Here is a 14,082-nt window from a genome sequence, read left to right as displayed (position 1 = left end):
ATAAAATGACAGAAATTTACCATAAAATAATGGATATAAAATGACAGAAATTTACCATAAAATAATGGATATTAAATTATAGAAATTTACCATAAAATAACGGATATTAAATTACAGAAATTTACCATAAAATAACGGATATTAAATTATAGAAATTTACCATAAAATAATGGATATTAAATTACAGAAATTTACTGTAAAACAACAAATATTAAATTACAGAAATTTACTGTAAAACAACAAATATTAAATTATAGAAATTTACCATAAAATAACTGATATTAAATTACAGAAATTTACAGTAAAACAACAAATATTAAATTACAGAAATTTACCATAAAATAACGGATATTAAATTACAGAAATTTATCGTAAAATAATGGATATTAAATTATAAAAACTTACCATAAAATAACAGATATTAAATTACAGAAATTTCCTTACCTTTAAATTTCAACCTCTTTTATTTTACAGTAAATTTCTGTAATTTAACGGCCGTTATTTAATTTGCTGCCGAAAATCAAACGTAAAATTACAGATTTTTTTACAGTGCAATTCACCTATAGCACATGTGTTTGGATTTGTGGGTGAAACCAGAGCACCCAGAGGACACCCACGACAACACGGAGAGAACATGCAAACTCCATACAGAAACGCCAACTAGCCCACCCAGGTCTCGAGCCAGTGTCCTTCTTGCTGTGCTAACCACTTAGCTAAGACAATAATATGATGATAAGGTGTTTACATGAGTTGCTTTTGAATGTTCCTTTCAACTTTTTCTCGTTGTGCATGTTACAGTACATAGCTCGATTAACATCATTAGGTCTCCATTCAGTGCTAGTTTCTTCCTGCGTTTTACACAAAAACAGCTAGTGTTTGTCATGATGGCATCATATGTGATTTTGGCTCTTTTGTTTTTAATTTTGTAAAAGTTCAACTGGAGTTAATTTCTCACACTTTTTTGCAGAAAGCTAGAGAAGAAAAAAAAAAAAGTTGTAAAAACATGGCTTGACTTTGCACATGGCCAATTCAAACTATCCCTGTTTGCCTTTTTTTACTACTTTCATTTAGTACAAATGAGAGCCCAAAACTACACGAGTCTAAGACTACATCAATACCAAAAAAAATTAAAGACTACAAAAGTGAAGTCTGCCTAACCTGTATTTAATGACTACTCTAGTTTTTGTCTAGTCCTAGATTTCTATTACAATTTCACCGACAGCCCAAATTTAGCCTTACTTTAGCCGAGCCATCTACATTTAGATGTTTATTAAATTAATATTGCAGCTGTTGGACAACGTAATGTACTTTTAAAGTTTTTGTAGTCGAGGATGTAGTTGTTTAGATTGCATTTATGCGGTTTATTTATGAGGATAGTGACTATTTTAAATATTTATAATTTCGGAAATTCAGCTCATTGGCGGCCATCAGACTGTCGTACTGACCAAAAATGGTTCACTTTCCCCCACAAGATGGCGACAGAGACTGCATAATAAGTCCTTAGGGGAGAAAAATTCAGCGTAAGTTTCAAACTACAGCTGATCAAACCACTATAAAACAGGCAAGTGACACTCTAAGTCGATCTCTCTCTTTTGTATGTATAGTGCTGCATTTATACCATAGTAATCTGCTAGTGTTTGCGTTGCTTTGGCTTTTTCGAGGTTAATTATTGTGATCTCCTGACTGCAACAGAGACATACTGGAAATCTCTGTAGACTGATGGCATTTCATGTCGTTCAGTCTTATAATCTGAGAATGTGAGCAAAATCACCTGTTTTGTCATCACTTTAGAGATTACGCTAGAGAATCATTCAAACACTAGCTCTAAAGTGACGTTGGTGAATTTGTAAAGGCTTCTGCTGTTCTGACCGTCAGCTGCAGATGTAAATCAGTGGTAGAAGAAAGTTTCTTGTACAAAAGGATTTTTGAGACTCTCCGTGTTTAATTTTCTCTTTTGTATATACACATTATGCTGTAGAACTATTGTATAAATGCAATATCAAACATGTAGCAGCGCAATATGGCTGTATATCATCACTGACAGAACATTCAGGCACTCTTATCACCAATTTCAGGGCACGTCAGAAATTTTCTAGAAATTTCCCTAAACACCCTCAGATCCCAAAGAGTTAAACAGACAAAAAGTCTGCCCAGATATTACGTGCGTAATGTCATTGTCACTGCACAAAAAAGCTTTTGAAACAAATTTTACATTTCCAAGTGACGATTAAATGCTGTACAAACAGCATGTAACAATGTTGTTTACGTGCCTCTTAAGACATTTGAGCTTCTTCTACAAGAAACACAATCCTTCAGAGGACAATAAAGAGTACAAAAGGATTTTTGGTCTGTTTGTATGACTTCTGAAAACAGAAATGTAACATTCAGGATGTTTCTTTAAATTAAAATGATGTCTTGAGCCAATCAAAGCCTTTCGTGGTATATTTCTGCATAGAAGGAGCAGCTGCCTCCAAAAAGATTGTGTTTGACAAAAGAAGACAATGCACTATTTTTTTAGTTTTCAATAAAGTCTTGCCATATGACATGGCATTTTAACCACTGATTAATTGCATATTTAATTTTAGAATTCAGTGTGCTGCCATTTCCCATCCTAAACTGTCTCTGGTGACCGGAGAACCCTGCTGTTCGTGTTCTTTAGCTGTCAATCAAACTATTAGAAACAGGCCACACCCACATTTCCCTTTTTGTCGGAGCCACAGGAGGCCTATTAAAGTGAACGGACTACATCATAAAACCCCATTCAGCTCCACTGCATTTACATCAACGGCCTTCAGTTTGATGGTAAATTTAGTGTCCAAACACACATGAAAAAGGTCGTTTCCTTGGCGTAGTTTGATAATTAGATTTCAAAGTCAAAACCTAAAATCAACACTCAATGGAAATACAATCCATAGAAGGATTTTCTACCAGGCAAAATTTGAGTATTTATTTTGATTCTTTTACATCTTCAATCCAATGATAAATGTAGTGTCTAAACACACACAGCTAACTTTTACTATACCTTAATTAAATGAGACTTCAAAGTTAAAACACAAAATCAAAACTAGTTCACTCAAAACTGTATATTACCTCATGATTTACTCTCCCTAATGTGGTTTCTCAATAAAGATATTTTGAGAAGTGCTGCTTGTTGGCACTAATTGACTTCCATAGCAGAAAGTAATTACTATGGAAGTCAATTGGTACCATATTCTCCAGCATTTTTGTAGATACCTGTTTCTAGACTTCTGTTTGAAAGAAGAAAAGAAACTCAAACATGTTTTGAACAAGTGAACGGTGAGTAAACGAGGAGAGAGAATAGATATATACAATGATTATATGATTTTTTTAACATTGCATGCATGTTTTAAAATCTACCAAGCAAAACTGTCAAATTTAAGTATTTATTTTGAGTCATTTACATCAATGGCCTTCAATCTAATGATAGATTTAGTGTCCAAACAAATAGAATGAACTTTTACCATACCTTAATTTAATGAGATTTCAAAAGTTACAACTCTAAATCAACACTTAAAGGGATAGTTCACCCAAAAATGAAAATTACCTCATGATTTTCTCTCCTTTATGAGTTTCTTCTTCTGTTGAACACAAATATATTTGGAGAAATGACGCTTTCTGGCATTAATTGACTTCCATAGTAGACAATAATTACTATGGAAGTCAATTTGAACCATATTAACCTTTTTTCTAAATATCTTTTTTATTTGTGTTTGACAGAAGAAAAGAAACTCAAACAGGCTTTAAACAAGTGAATGGTGAATAAATCACGACAGAGAATGGAAATGTACAATGAATATATGAAAGATTTTCACCTTGCATGTATGTTTTATCGTCTACTAGGCAAAACAGTCAAATTAAAATATATAATTTAATTCATTTACATCACCGACCTTCAATCTAACGATAAATGTAGTGTCCAAACACACAGAACAAACTTTAACCATACCGTAATTTAATGAGAATTCAAAGTTAAAACCCTAAATCAACACTTAAAGGGTCACGAAACACCAAAACACTTTTTTTGAGCTGTTGACAGTCGTATATGTGTCCCACACTGCTAAAAACACTGTTAGGACACATAAATTTCACTAAAAAGTGTAAATTGGTTGTTTTTGCCTTATTTCAAGCAAATTCGTACTTCCGGTTTGAAACTAATTTTTAAAGCTGCTTCACGGTCATGACATAATAGCCTGTATTCCAGCGTGCAGACTGGACGTCTGTGCCAGAGTGAGTCTTATTACGTCTTACAGCCTGCTGCATTAATGCATGGAGTAAAGCTTGGTTCAAACCAATCAGAGCGCTCTATTGTGCAACTTCATAAATATTCATTACTGTCAAAGTGTTTAGACGACAGAGACGCCACGTTGTGTTGGCAAAACAAGCGAAGTGTTGCTTTTATAGTTTGCTGCAGTTCAGTTTCGTTTTCATTTTCTCTCTGTGAGAGCGCAGCTGGAGTCACGTGTGCATTAACAGTGTACGCAACGCTCGACAACAATAACTTGCGTGTCTAAGGAGGAACATTGTTTACCTGAGAGCTGTTCTCATCTGCAAACGCTGAGATCTGGAATCGCTTGTAGTATTCTCTTAATAAAGACGCGGCTCTAGTTGCTGGTGATTGTCCTGTCTCTACAGATTTGGTAAGTGAGCGACCAGTGCTCTTTGTTTATTCAGTTCGTATTTTATCCGTATCTAACAAACAATTGCACCGAGTGTAAACAAGTTAGCACTACAACCAAACTATAACCTCATGTAGGATTTTGTGACCAGAATAACACACGAGGCTTTCTGACACTACCTGCCGTGTGCATCTAAGTTTCTGGGAAATGCTGAGTTTTTTTTTCTCTCATTCGCCGTGCGGTATCAAACATTGCATGAAAAATACACGCTTAGAGCAGTTCCTCGAATCAAATATCTCGTTTGTCGTGAGGGGCATGAATGAATTCCCTGAATGAAAGAGCCAAACTGCAGTTTAAGTCCACCATTTAATAATTTGGCAAATAATTCGACTACAGATGTCCATGTAAACACAGACACTTTGTCCTCTGTGGTTGTGTGTTTTGACTCTGAAATTCAGCGCGCCCAAATAGACACTCCCACACCAAGCCTCTTTTCTTCCTCCGACACTCCCCCCTAAACAGAGCTAGACACGCCCACTTTTCTGACTTTTTCAAAAGTAGAGGTGTGAAAACACCCTGCTGAACAAGGGGGTTTCATGGCCCTTTAAAAGGGATAGTTCGCCCAAAAATGAAAATAACATCATGATGTACTCTCCCTCATGAGGGTTTTAAACCTTTGAAAGATGTTTTGATGAATGTTGGTTGCTGGAACACATTGACTTCCATTGTAGGAAAAAAAATATGTAAAAATTACTCAGGAAGTCAAGGAGTAGCATATCAAGAGTAATTTTTAAAACATCTTTATTTGCTTTTTTCCAGAAAAAAGAAACTCAAGCAGGTTTTGGACAAGTGAATGGCGAGTAAATGATGACAGAGAACAGTATTTCCTCTAGGATTTTTTCCAGCTGTGGCGGCAGGCCTTTTTTACACAGAACTACCAACTACCTGTGGCGTTATTTCAATGACTAATGTCGTGAGCGCAGTATTAGAAGTCGAGATGGCATTTATGTAATACCCTACAACATGCGGATCTCTTTGCTTGTGTGCCGATTTCCTCTGCTCGTGCACAAAACGTCTTGGACTCCCCTCAAATATGAGCCGCTTCAAGAGCACGCAGATCTTAATGTGCGCTCTTAAATAAACACTGCAGAAGTGCGATTTAGTGCGTTTACGTAACAAGTATGTCTCCAGCAGTTATTAGATTTGCTAGGAATATTCATGAACGTCTCTAATAGATCTACAAAGTAGCATTAATGTGTCCTGAAGCAAAGTGAAATGGCTATACGTCGTGTTTGCTGGCCTCACGCATCATTCACCTGTCAGTCAGTCAGTCAGCACGTAACTCTAAAGGGTTAAACAAATGACACACTGCACTACTACGGATACAGAAAAGTTTGCGCTGTTTTTATACTTACCTTTTAATACGTTTTGGTGCGATTATCATACACTATTAAAAAAAAGAAAAATGTTTTGAATGAGAAGCTGTAATGTAGCCGTGGCAGGATGAATTTTAGCATGACGCCCCGCCATGCAAGAATGAATATAGCGGAAACCATGGAGAATGCAAAATACAATGATTATGTCACAGATTTTTACATTGCATGCATGTTTTACCATCTACCAGGCAAATTGGTTTAATTATGTTCATTCATTTACATCAAAACGTAAATGAATGCATACAACATATGCTGGATAAGTTGGCTATTGATTCCGCTGAGGCACCCCTGATGAATAGAGACTAAACTGAAGGAAAATGGATGAAAGAATGAATGAATGAATGATTGATTGAATGAATGAATGAAAGATTGATTGAATGAATGATTGAATGAATGAATGAACGAAAGATTGAATGAATGAATGAATGAAAGATTGCTTGAATTAATGAATAAAAGATTGAATGAATAAATGAATGAATGAATGAATGAAAGATTGAATGAATGAATGAAAGATTGCTTGAATTAATGAATAAAAGTTTGAACGAATAAATGAATGAATGAATGAATGAATGAAAAGAAAGATTGCTTGAATTAATGAATAAAAGATTGAATGAATAAATGAATGAAAGATTGCTTGAATTAATGAATAAAAGATTGAATGAATGAATGAAAGATTGCTTGAATTAATGAATAAAAGATTGAATGAATAAATGAATGAATGAATGAAAGATTGAATGAATGAATGAAAGATTGCTTGAATTAATGAATAAAAGATTGAATGAATAAATGAATGAATGAATGAAAGATTGAATGAATGAATGAAAGATTGCTTGAATTAATGAATAAAAGATTGAATGAATAAATGAATGAAAGAAAGATTGCTTGAATAAATGAATAAAAGATTGAATGAATAAATGAATGAATGAAAGATTGCTTGAATTAATGAATAAAAGATTAAATGAATAAATGAATGAAAGATTGAATGAATGAATAAATGAATGAATAAATGAATGAAAGATTGAATGAATGAATGAATGAAAGATTGCTTGAATTAATGAATAAAAGATTGAATGAATAAATGAATGAATGAATGAATGAATGAATGAATGAATGAATGAAAGATTGCTTGAATTAATGAATAAAAGATTGAATGAATGAATGAAAGATTGCTTGAATTAATGAATAAAAGATTGCTTGAATTAATGAATAAAAGATTGAATAAATAAATGAATGAATGAATGAATGAATGAAAGATTGAATGAATGAATGAATGAAAGATTGCTTGAATTAATGAATAAAAGATTGAATGAATAAATGAATGAAAGAAAGATTGCTTGAATAAATGAATAAAAGATTGAATGAATGAAAGATTGCTTTAATTAATGAATAAAAGATTAAATGAATAAATGAATAAAAGATTGAATGAATGAATAAATGAATGAAAGATTGAATGAATGAATGAAAGATTGCTTGAATTAATGAATAAAAGATTGAATGAATAAATGAATGAATGAATGAATGAATGAATGAAAGATTGCTTGAATTAATGAATAAAAGATTGAATGAATAAATGAACGAATGAATGAATGAAAGAAAGATTGCTTGAATTAATGAATAAAACATATCAAGATTTGTTTTTAAAATATCTTCATTAGTTTTTAACAGAAAAAAGAAACTCAAATGAGTGTTGAGTGAATAATGACAGAGAGTTGGAATACATGAAGATTATAACACAGATTTTTACAAAGCATGCATGTTTTATCACCTACCAGGAAAAACAGTCAGATCTCAGTATTTATTTAGATTTGACGCACACAATAGCTGCGTGTGTAAGCAGCAAGCCAGTAGCGTGGCGAGATCAGAGCGGTGTGTGTTTTGTCCTGTAGCCGCTGGCAGATGGGTAAAATCACTCAGCCAAAGTAACAGCTGCCATTCCCTGTAAAATACTGATTGCTTCAGTAGTCGAGTTTCAGCAGGCTGCGATAATGAGAGCATCCCACCAGCTATATGATCACACACACTTGTCAAAATAACATTATGCTATCTGGAATTGACATTATAGGACGATCGCTTCATTCTACACTCTATAGAGAACATTTAAACAGCTTGTGTGGAAATAAAAACGTGCAGTATTATTGCAACAACTTCTAAAATGCACCAATCCACTGACATCAAGTGTTTTAAATGAGTACCAGTACTGGGAAACACCCATACACTCTCGCATTCACACACACACACTCATACACTACAGCCAATTTAGTAAATTCAGAGCATGTGTTTGGACTGTGGGGGAAACCGGAGCACCCGGAGGAAACCTACACCAACACAGGGAGAACATGCAAACTCAGAAATGACAACTGACCTGTTAACCACTGAGCCACCGTGCCACCCAAAAAGTATACAATACCTTTTAAAAGCGACCTATTATGCCCTTTTTTTACGCTCTCTGTATCAGATTGTGGAGCTGAAATCTGCTCTCAGGAGGTTTTTCTCTGAGATGACGCTCGATTCAGGAGCTTTTCCTCTCAGACTGATATTATGCAGCGCGTGTGGAGGAAAAGGCCAGATTCCCCCATGAGTCTCTTTCACAGCACTCTTCCCATTACAGCCGACAGGACAAATCCTCAACTCAGAGGGAAAAGTGAGTTAATGGAAATATAGTGTGCTGGGAATGAGCACGTTTGACACACAGAAATGTGTTTAGTTTAACTGTGAACATGACAGTGTGTGACGGCATTATGAAGCATTTTAAAGAGGCAGCAACATGGAAAAGGATAACATTAATTTGTCAGTATAAAAAAGAGGATGTATTTACACTAGTAATTATTATTATCATTATTATTATGTATTATGTGTAATAAAAATAGTAATAATTATAGTGATAAGTGTTTTTATTTTTATTTTATTATATAAAAGAATTTTTTTTTTTTGCTAAATTTAATTAAAATAATTTAATTAAATGTAAAAAAAATGGAATAATATTAAATATAAAAATAATCATATTAACATCAACTAAAATAAAAAACATAAATAAAAAATATATAAATTTATATACACATAATAAAAAAAAAAAAAAAAAAAATAATATATATATATATATATATATATATATATATATATATATATATATATATATATATATATATATATATATATATATATATATATATATATAAAAAACGTTTTTAATTAAACAAATATAAAATTATGTCACTTGAAAGTGACTCTGATTCGAATTACTAGGGGAGATTTTTAATGTAGGTTTTTTGCTGTATATATTTGATTAAACTAGAACTTTGATTAAATTCAATTTAAAAAAAATTCTATCATATTTTCCAGTAAGTGTTTAAGGGTTTATATATATATATATATATATATATATATATATATATATATATATATATATATATATATAGAACAGAGGGGTGTGGGTCTCAGAGGGGCACTGTAAGACTGATGCAGGATCAGCATATGTGGGCCATTTCTACACAGCCAACGGCTCTGGGGCTCAACCTCAGGTTATTGATCCTTCACCAGTTCATTTACACTTAATTGACCTTGAAATGAGGTGAGTTCACACCCACACACACGCGCATATATACACACACCCATATACACACACACACACACACAGGCACACACACGCAGACACACACACACTTACAAAAGCTTAATGGATTGATTGATTTGAAATGTTGAACTGTTCATTCGTTCAGTATAAATGAAGAGCGAAGTTCATCCAAAAACTAAAATATGATGTTAATCACCCTCTGGTCATACAAAACCTGCTCATTCAGTAATGAAGTAATGAAGACATTTTTATTTTATTTTTTAGCTAAAACTATGATAATAAGTAATATATAAAATACTAGTCATTGACCACTAGTACTAACATAAAATAATTAAATGAAATAAAATTAAACTAAACTTTTTATTAAATTAAATTATATAAAATAAATTGAATTGAAAAATAAAAAAAAATGTCATTAAATAAAAAAATGTTATGTTATTAATTTAAATTCAATTGAAAATTATAATTAATTAAAATAAATTCAATTCACTTAAAAAATTTAATAAAATTTGTTTAAAAACAATTTAAAATGTAATTTAATTGTAATTCAATTAAAAATAATTTAAATTTAATTAAAATAATTAATTAAATAAAAAATAAAATACAATTTAATTAAATAAAAATTAAATGTAATCAATTTAAATTAAATAGAAAATTGTATTCAATTAAAATAAAATAAATGTAATTTTGAAAATTTAAAATTAAATAAAAATGTAGAAAAAATACAAAATTAAATCTAATTAAATAACAAATGAATTTAATTAAATAAAAATAATTTAATAAAAAAATAATAATAAATAAAAATAAAATAAATGTATAAATTAATAAAATAACATAAATAAAAAAATAAAAAAAATAAATAAATAAATAGTATTAATTGGTCTTGGTAAAAATAAATAAATAATGAAATATTAAAATAAATGATTTCCCAGTACTGGGTTGCAGCTGGGAGGGCATCCGCTGCGTAAAACATATGCTGGATAAGTTGGTGGTTCTTTGTGCTGTGGCGAGCACAGATTAATAAAGGGACTAAGCTGAAAAGAAAATGAATGAATGAAATTCATTAAAATAAATAAAATATAGTTTTAACATTAAATACATTTTAGAATCAAGTTAAAATAAAATAAAATTGTGTCACCTGTAAGTCACTATGAATAAAATTACTAGGGGAGAAAAAAAAATATCAAACTAAACCTGAAATAAATTACTGCACAATAAACAAACAAAAAAAGAAGTATCAGAAAAAGCACACACCACTACTAAAACTAAAATATTAAACCCAATACACAATCATAATAATAAATAATACATTAAACCATATCGTTATATTAATCATAATTCTATTTGCACAAAATGTGGGCAAAGTCTGACCTCACAATGACCCAAGACTATATGACATATAATGAAGTCTAATCAGCACACACACACACACACACACACACACACACACACACACACACACACACACACACACACACACACACACACACACACACACACACACACACACACACACACACACACACACACACACACACACACACACACACGCTAATTAATTCCCATCTCAACAACATAAACATGTTCCGGTGGTCAAATCCAGCATATAAACAACACTCAAAACTGCAATAACCACTGATCTCTTTAGCTCACACACACACACACACGGTTCAAAGCAGACACCATTATATCTGGATTATGCACACAATCACAACAAAACACATAAAATGTCAAACAAGTTGTGGATAACATCAGGCATTTCTCCGTCAAAACAGCATTTCTTATTTAAGTATCAATGGCTTGATGCAACTTTTTGCACTCTTTAACCATTTTTTGAACAACAAATTCAGTCATTCAAGATAAAATGATAGCAAACTGAACCCAAAACCACAATAAACACAATTTCAACCGCAAACACTCACATCAGTTTGGGCTGCTCCCTCCAAAATGGTGTCACTTCCTGGCACTGATGATGACGTCGCTGTACAACATAAAAGCACAATAAAAATTTTTAGAGTAAGTAATATATTTGTAAAACTGCATTAGTAAATGACACAGCTTATTAATATGATACATGTGATTTAGTATTAAATAAATGACATTCAGGCAAAGGGAAAAATTATATTACTTCAGTTTGGGTTGATGCGTTCCCTCCAAAATGATGTCACTCCATGGTGCTGATGACATCACTGAGCAAAACAAATAGCACAGCATTTTTTTTTTCTAATAACAGAATGAAAATAAAGTGAATTTAAAACTGTATATGAGTAAATGATGAAGCTTATTAATTCATCAATCGTTCACATTCAACACTATTGGGCAGGGGTGGCCAACACTGTTCCTGAGAGCCACCCTCTTGCAGATTTCAGTTGTAACCCACATCAAACACACCTGCCTGTAATTATCACGTGGTGATCAGGTCCTAATTAATTGGTTCAGGTGTGTTTGATATGGGTTGCAACTGAAATCTGCAGGAAGGTGGCACTCCAAGAACAGGGTTGGCCACCCCTGCTATAGGGGTATGTTATAAAGTCCCTTTATTAATCTGGAATCGCCACAGCGGAATGAACTGTCAACTTATCTAGAATATGTTTTATGCAGTGGATGCCCTTTCAGCCGCAACCCATCACTGGGAAACACACTCATTCACACTCATACACATATGGACAATTTCATAGTGGTGGGCAAAGCGAGGCTTCGTGAAACACTGAAACAGTCGAAGCAAATGTGTCGAAGCTTCGAAACGTTTCGAAACCTCACTCTACAGTGACATCTAGTGGTCATTTTTTATGTATTGCACTGAAACAGCTTCAGCAAAGAACGATTGAACAAATTGAGGCATTAAACCCAACTTTGTACTCATCATTCTCAAGTAACATAGTACAGTGGATAAGATGTCAGACTTCCATGCAGGGTTAGTAGGTTTCGAAGCCGGTCTGTCACAGTTGTTTTGAAATGCTTTAACACCAGTTGGTAATGCTTTGCTCTTGTATCGTTTTGTTTCAACATTGGTCTGATATCCGAATAAACAATTTGTGAATAAATATGTCTTGTTTTTGTCTTAAAACAGGGTTGTTGCTAGATCAAAAACGGTGGCCTGAAGTTATCAAGAATTATTTATATTATTCATTAAATTTCCCATTTATTGTATTTTATTAATGTCTACCCTAACCCATAAACCCAACCATACTGTAAAAATATTTATTATTGTTTTACAGTGTTACAAAAATGATGCTAAATTGATGGCATAACTGTAGCTGTATCCTATTTAGGCTACACAAAACAGAAACATGATTAAAATACATAAAACCATGATTTCAGAGTATTTGTACAAGTTGGGATTCGAACCCAAAACATCATGCAAAGCATAAAATCATTAAGCAAACACACAGTCCTCTAAGACATATGAGACAGAGATTGATTTGAGACCTTGGGAGTCAAATGACGATTCGCCAGGTCTTGAAACGTTTCTAAGCTTATCAATGCTTTGAATCGCTTTAGTCACGTGACTAGGTGTTTCGAAACACTTTAGTCACGTGACTTGAGTGCTTCGGCTCATGCTTCGGTGCAGTGTTTCGAAACACTTGCGCTTCGGGATCTCGACACTGTGTCTAAACATCAGTTTCACGTCAGCCATCCATACAATTTCACACACTATATATCATTGGAAAGGTGTAAGACTTCTGATTACATCTTTTACCCCACTTTTTTGTTACGTAGGAAGGGTAATAGATTCAACCCTGTCGGACTATTTACAATTACATTTTAAAGTCATTATATTATTATCTAAACATAAAGCGATCATGACAAACTATTTATCATTTCAAAGCTTCAAATGTTTTCGATTGATATTACAGAGCAACAGTGATTAACAGAGCAACTGGCCCAGCCGGGGCACAACAAAAATCTTTTTATAAATGTTTCATGAAGCTGATATGAATTTTAAATTGCATGAGTAAATATGATTAAGTATTAAATGAATGACATATATTCAAAGGCAAAATTGTGATCCCTTCTTTGAAGTTTTAATACATTTTCAAATATTACCCAAGGATATTTTCACAGTATTTCCTATTATCTATATATTTTTTTCTTCTGGTGAAAGTCTTATTTATTTTAGTTTGGCTGGAATAAAAGCAAGTCATTGATTCATTCATTTTCTTTTAGTACCTTTATTAATCAGGCGTCACCACAGGGAAATGAACCACCAACTATCCCAGCATATGTTGACATCACTGAGCAACACAAAAAAGCACAAATAATATTTTTTTTTCAAAGTAGAATGAAAGTAATATCTATTTTAAACTGCATAAGAGAATAATAAAGCTTATTAATATGATAAGTGAAGTTTATTTATCAGCGCTGTCAAAATTAGTGCGTTAACGCATGTGATTAATTTGCAATATTTAACGTGTTAAAATAAATTAACACAATTAAC

The 14,082-nt window shown here is 32.5% G+C and overlaps 1 long non-coding RNA gene across 2 annotated transcripts in view; it reads right to left on the bottom strand.

The window, feature by feature from the left end:
• LOC137496855 (uncharacterized) overlaps nt 1-14,082 on the bottom strand; it is a 132,892-nt gene that overhangs the window by 102,275 nt on the left and 16,535 nt on the right. For both annotated transcript variants that reach the window (XR_011017491.2, XR_012388238.1), the window contains 2 exons: nt 11,773-11,833; nt 11,567-11,625 (listed from right to left, as the gene is read on the bottom strand). This is a non-coding gene — a long non-coding RNA (uncharacterized lncRNA). The remainder of the gene's footprint in view (nt 1-11,566; nt 11,626-11,772; nt 11,834-14,082) is intronic.

Source organism: Danio rerio, chromosome 12, assembly GCF_049306965.1.
Source record: "Danio rerio strain Tuebingen ecotype United States chromosome 12, GRCz12tu, whole genome shotgun sequence".
Classification (NCBI taxonomy): domain Eukaryota; kingdom Metazoa; phylum Chordata; class Actinopteri; order Cypriniformes; family Danionidae; genus Danio; species Danio rerio.
This window is presented reverse-complemented; position numbering and strand designations above follow the sequence as displayed.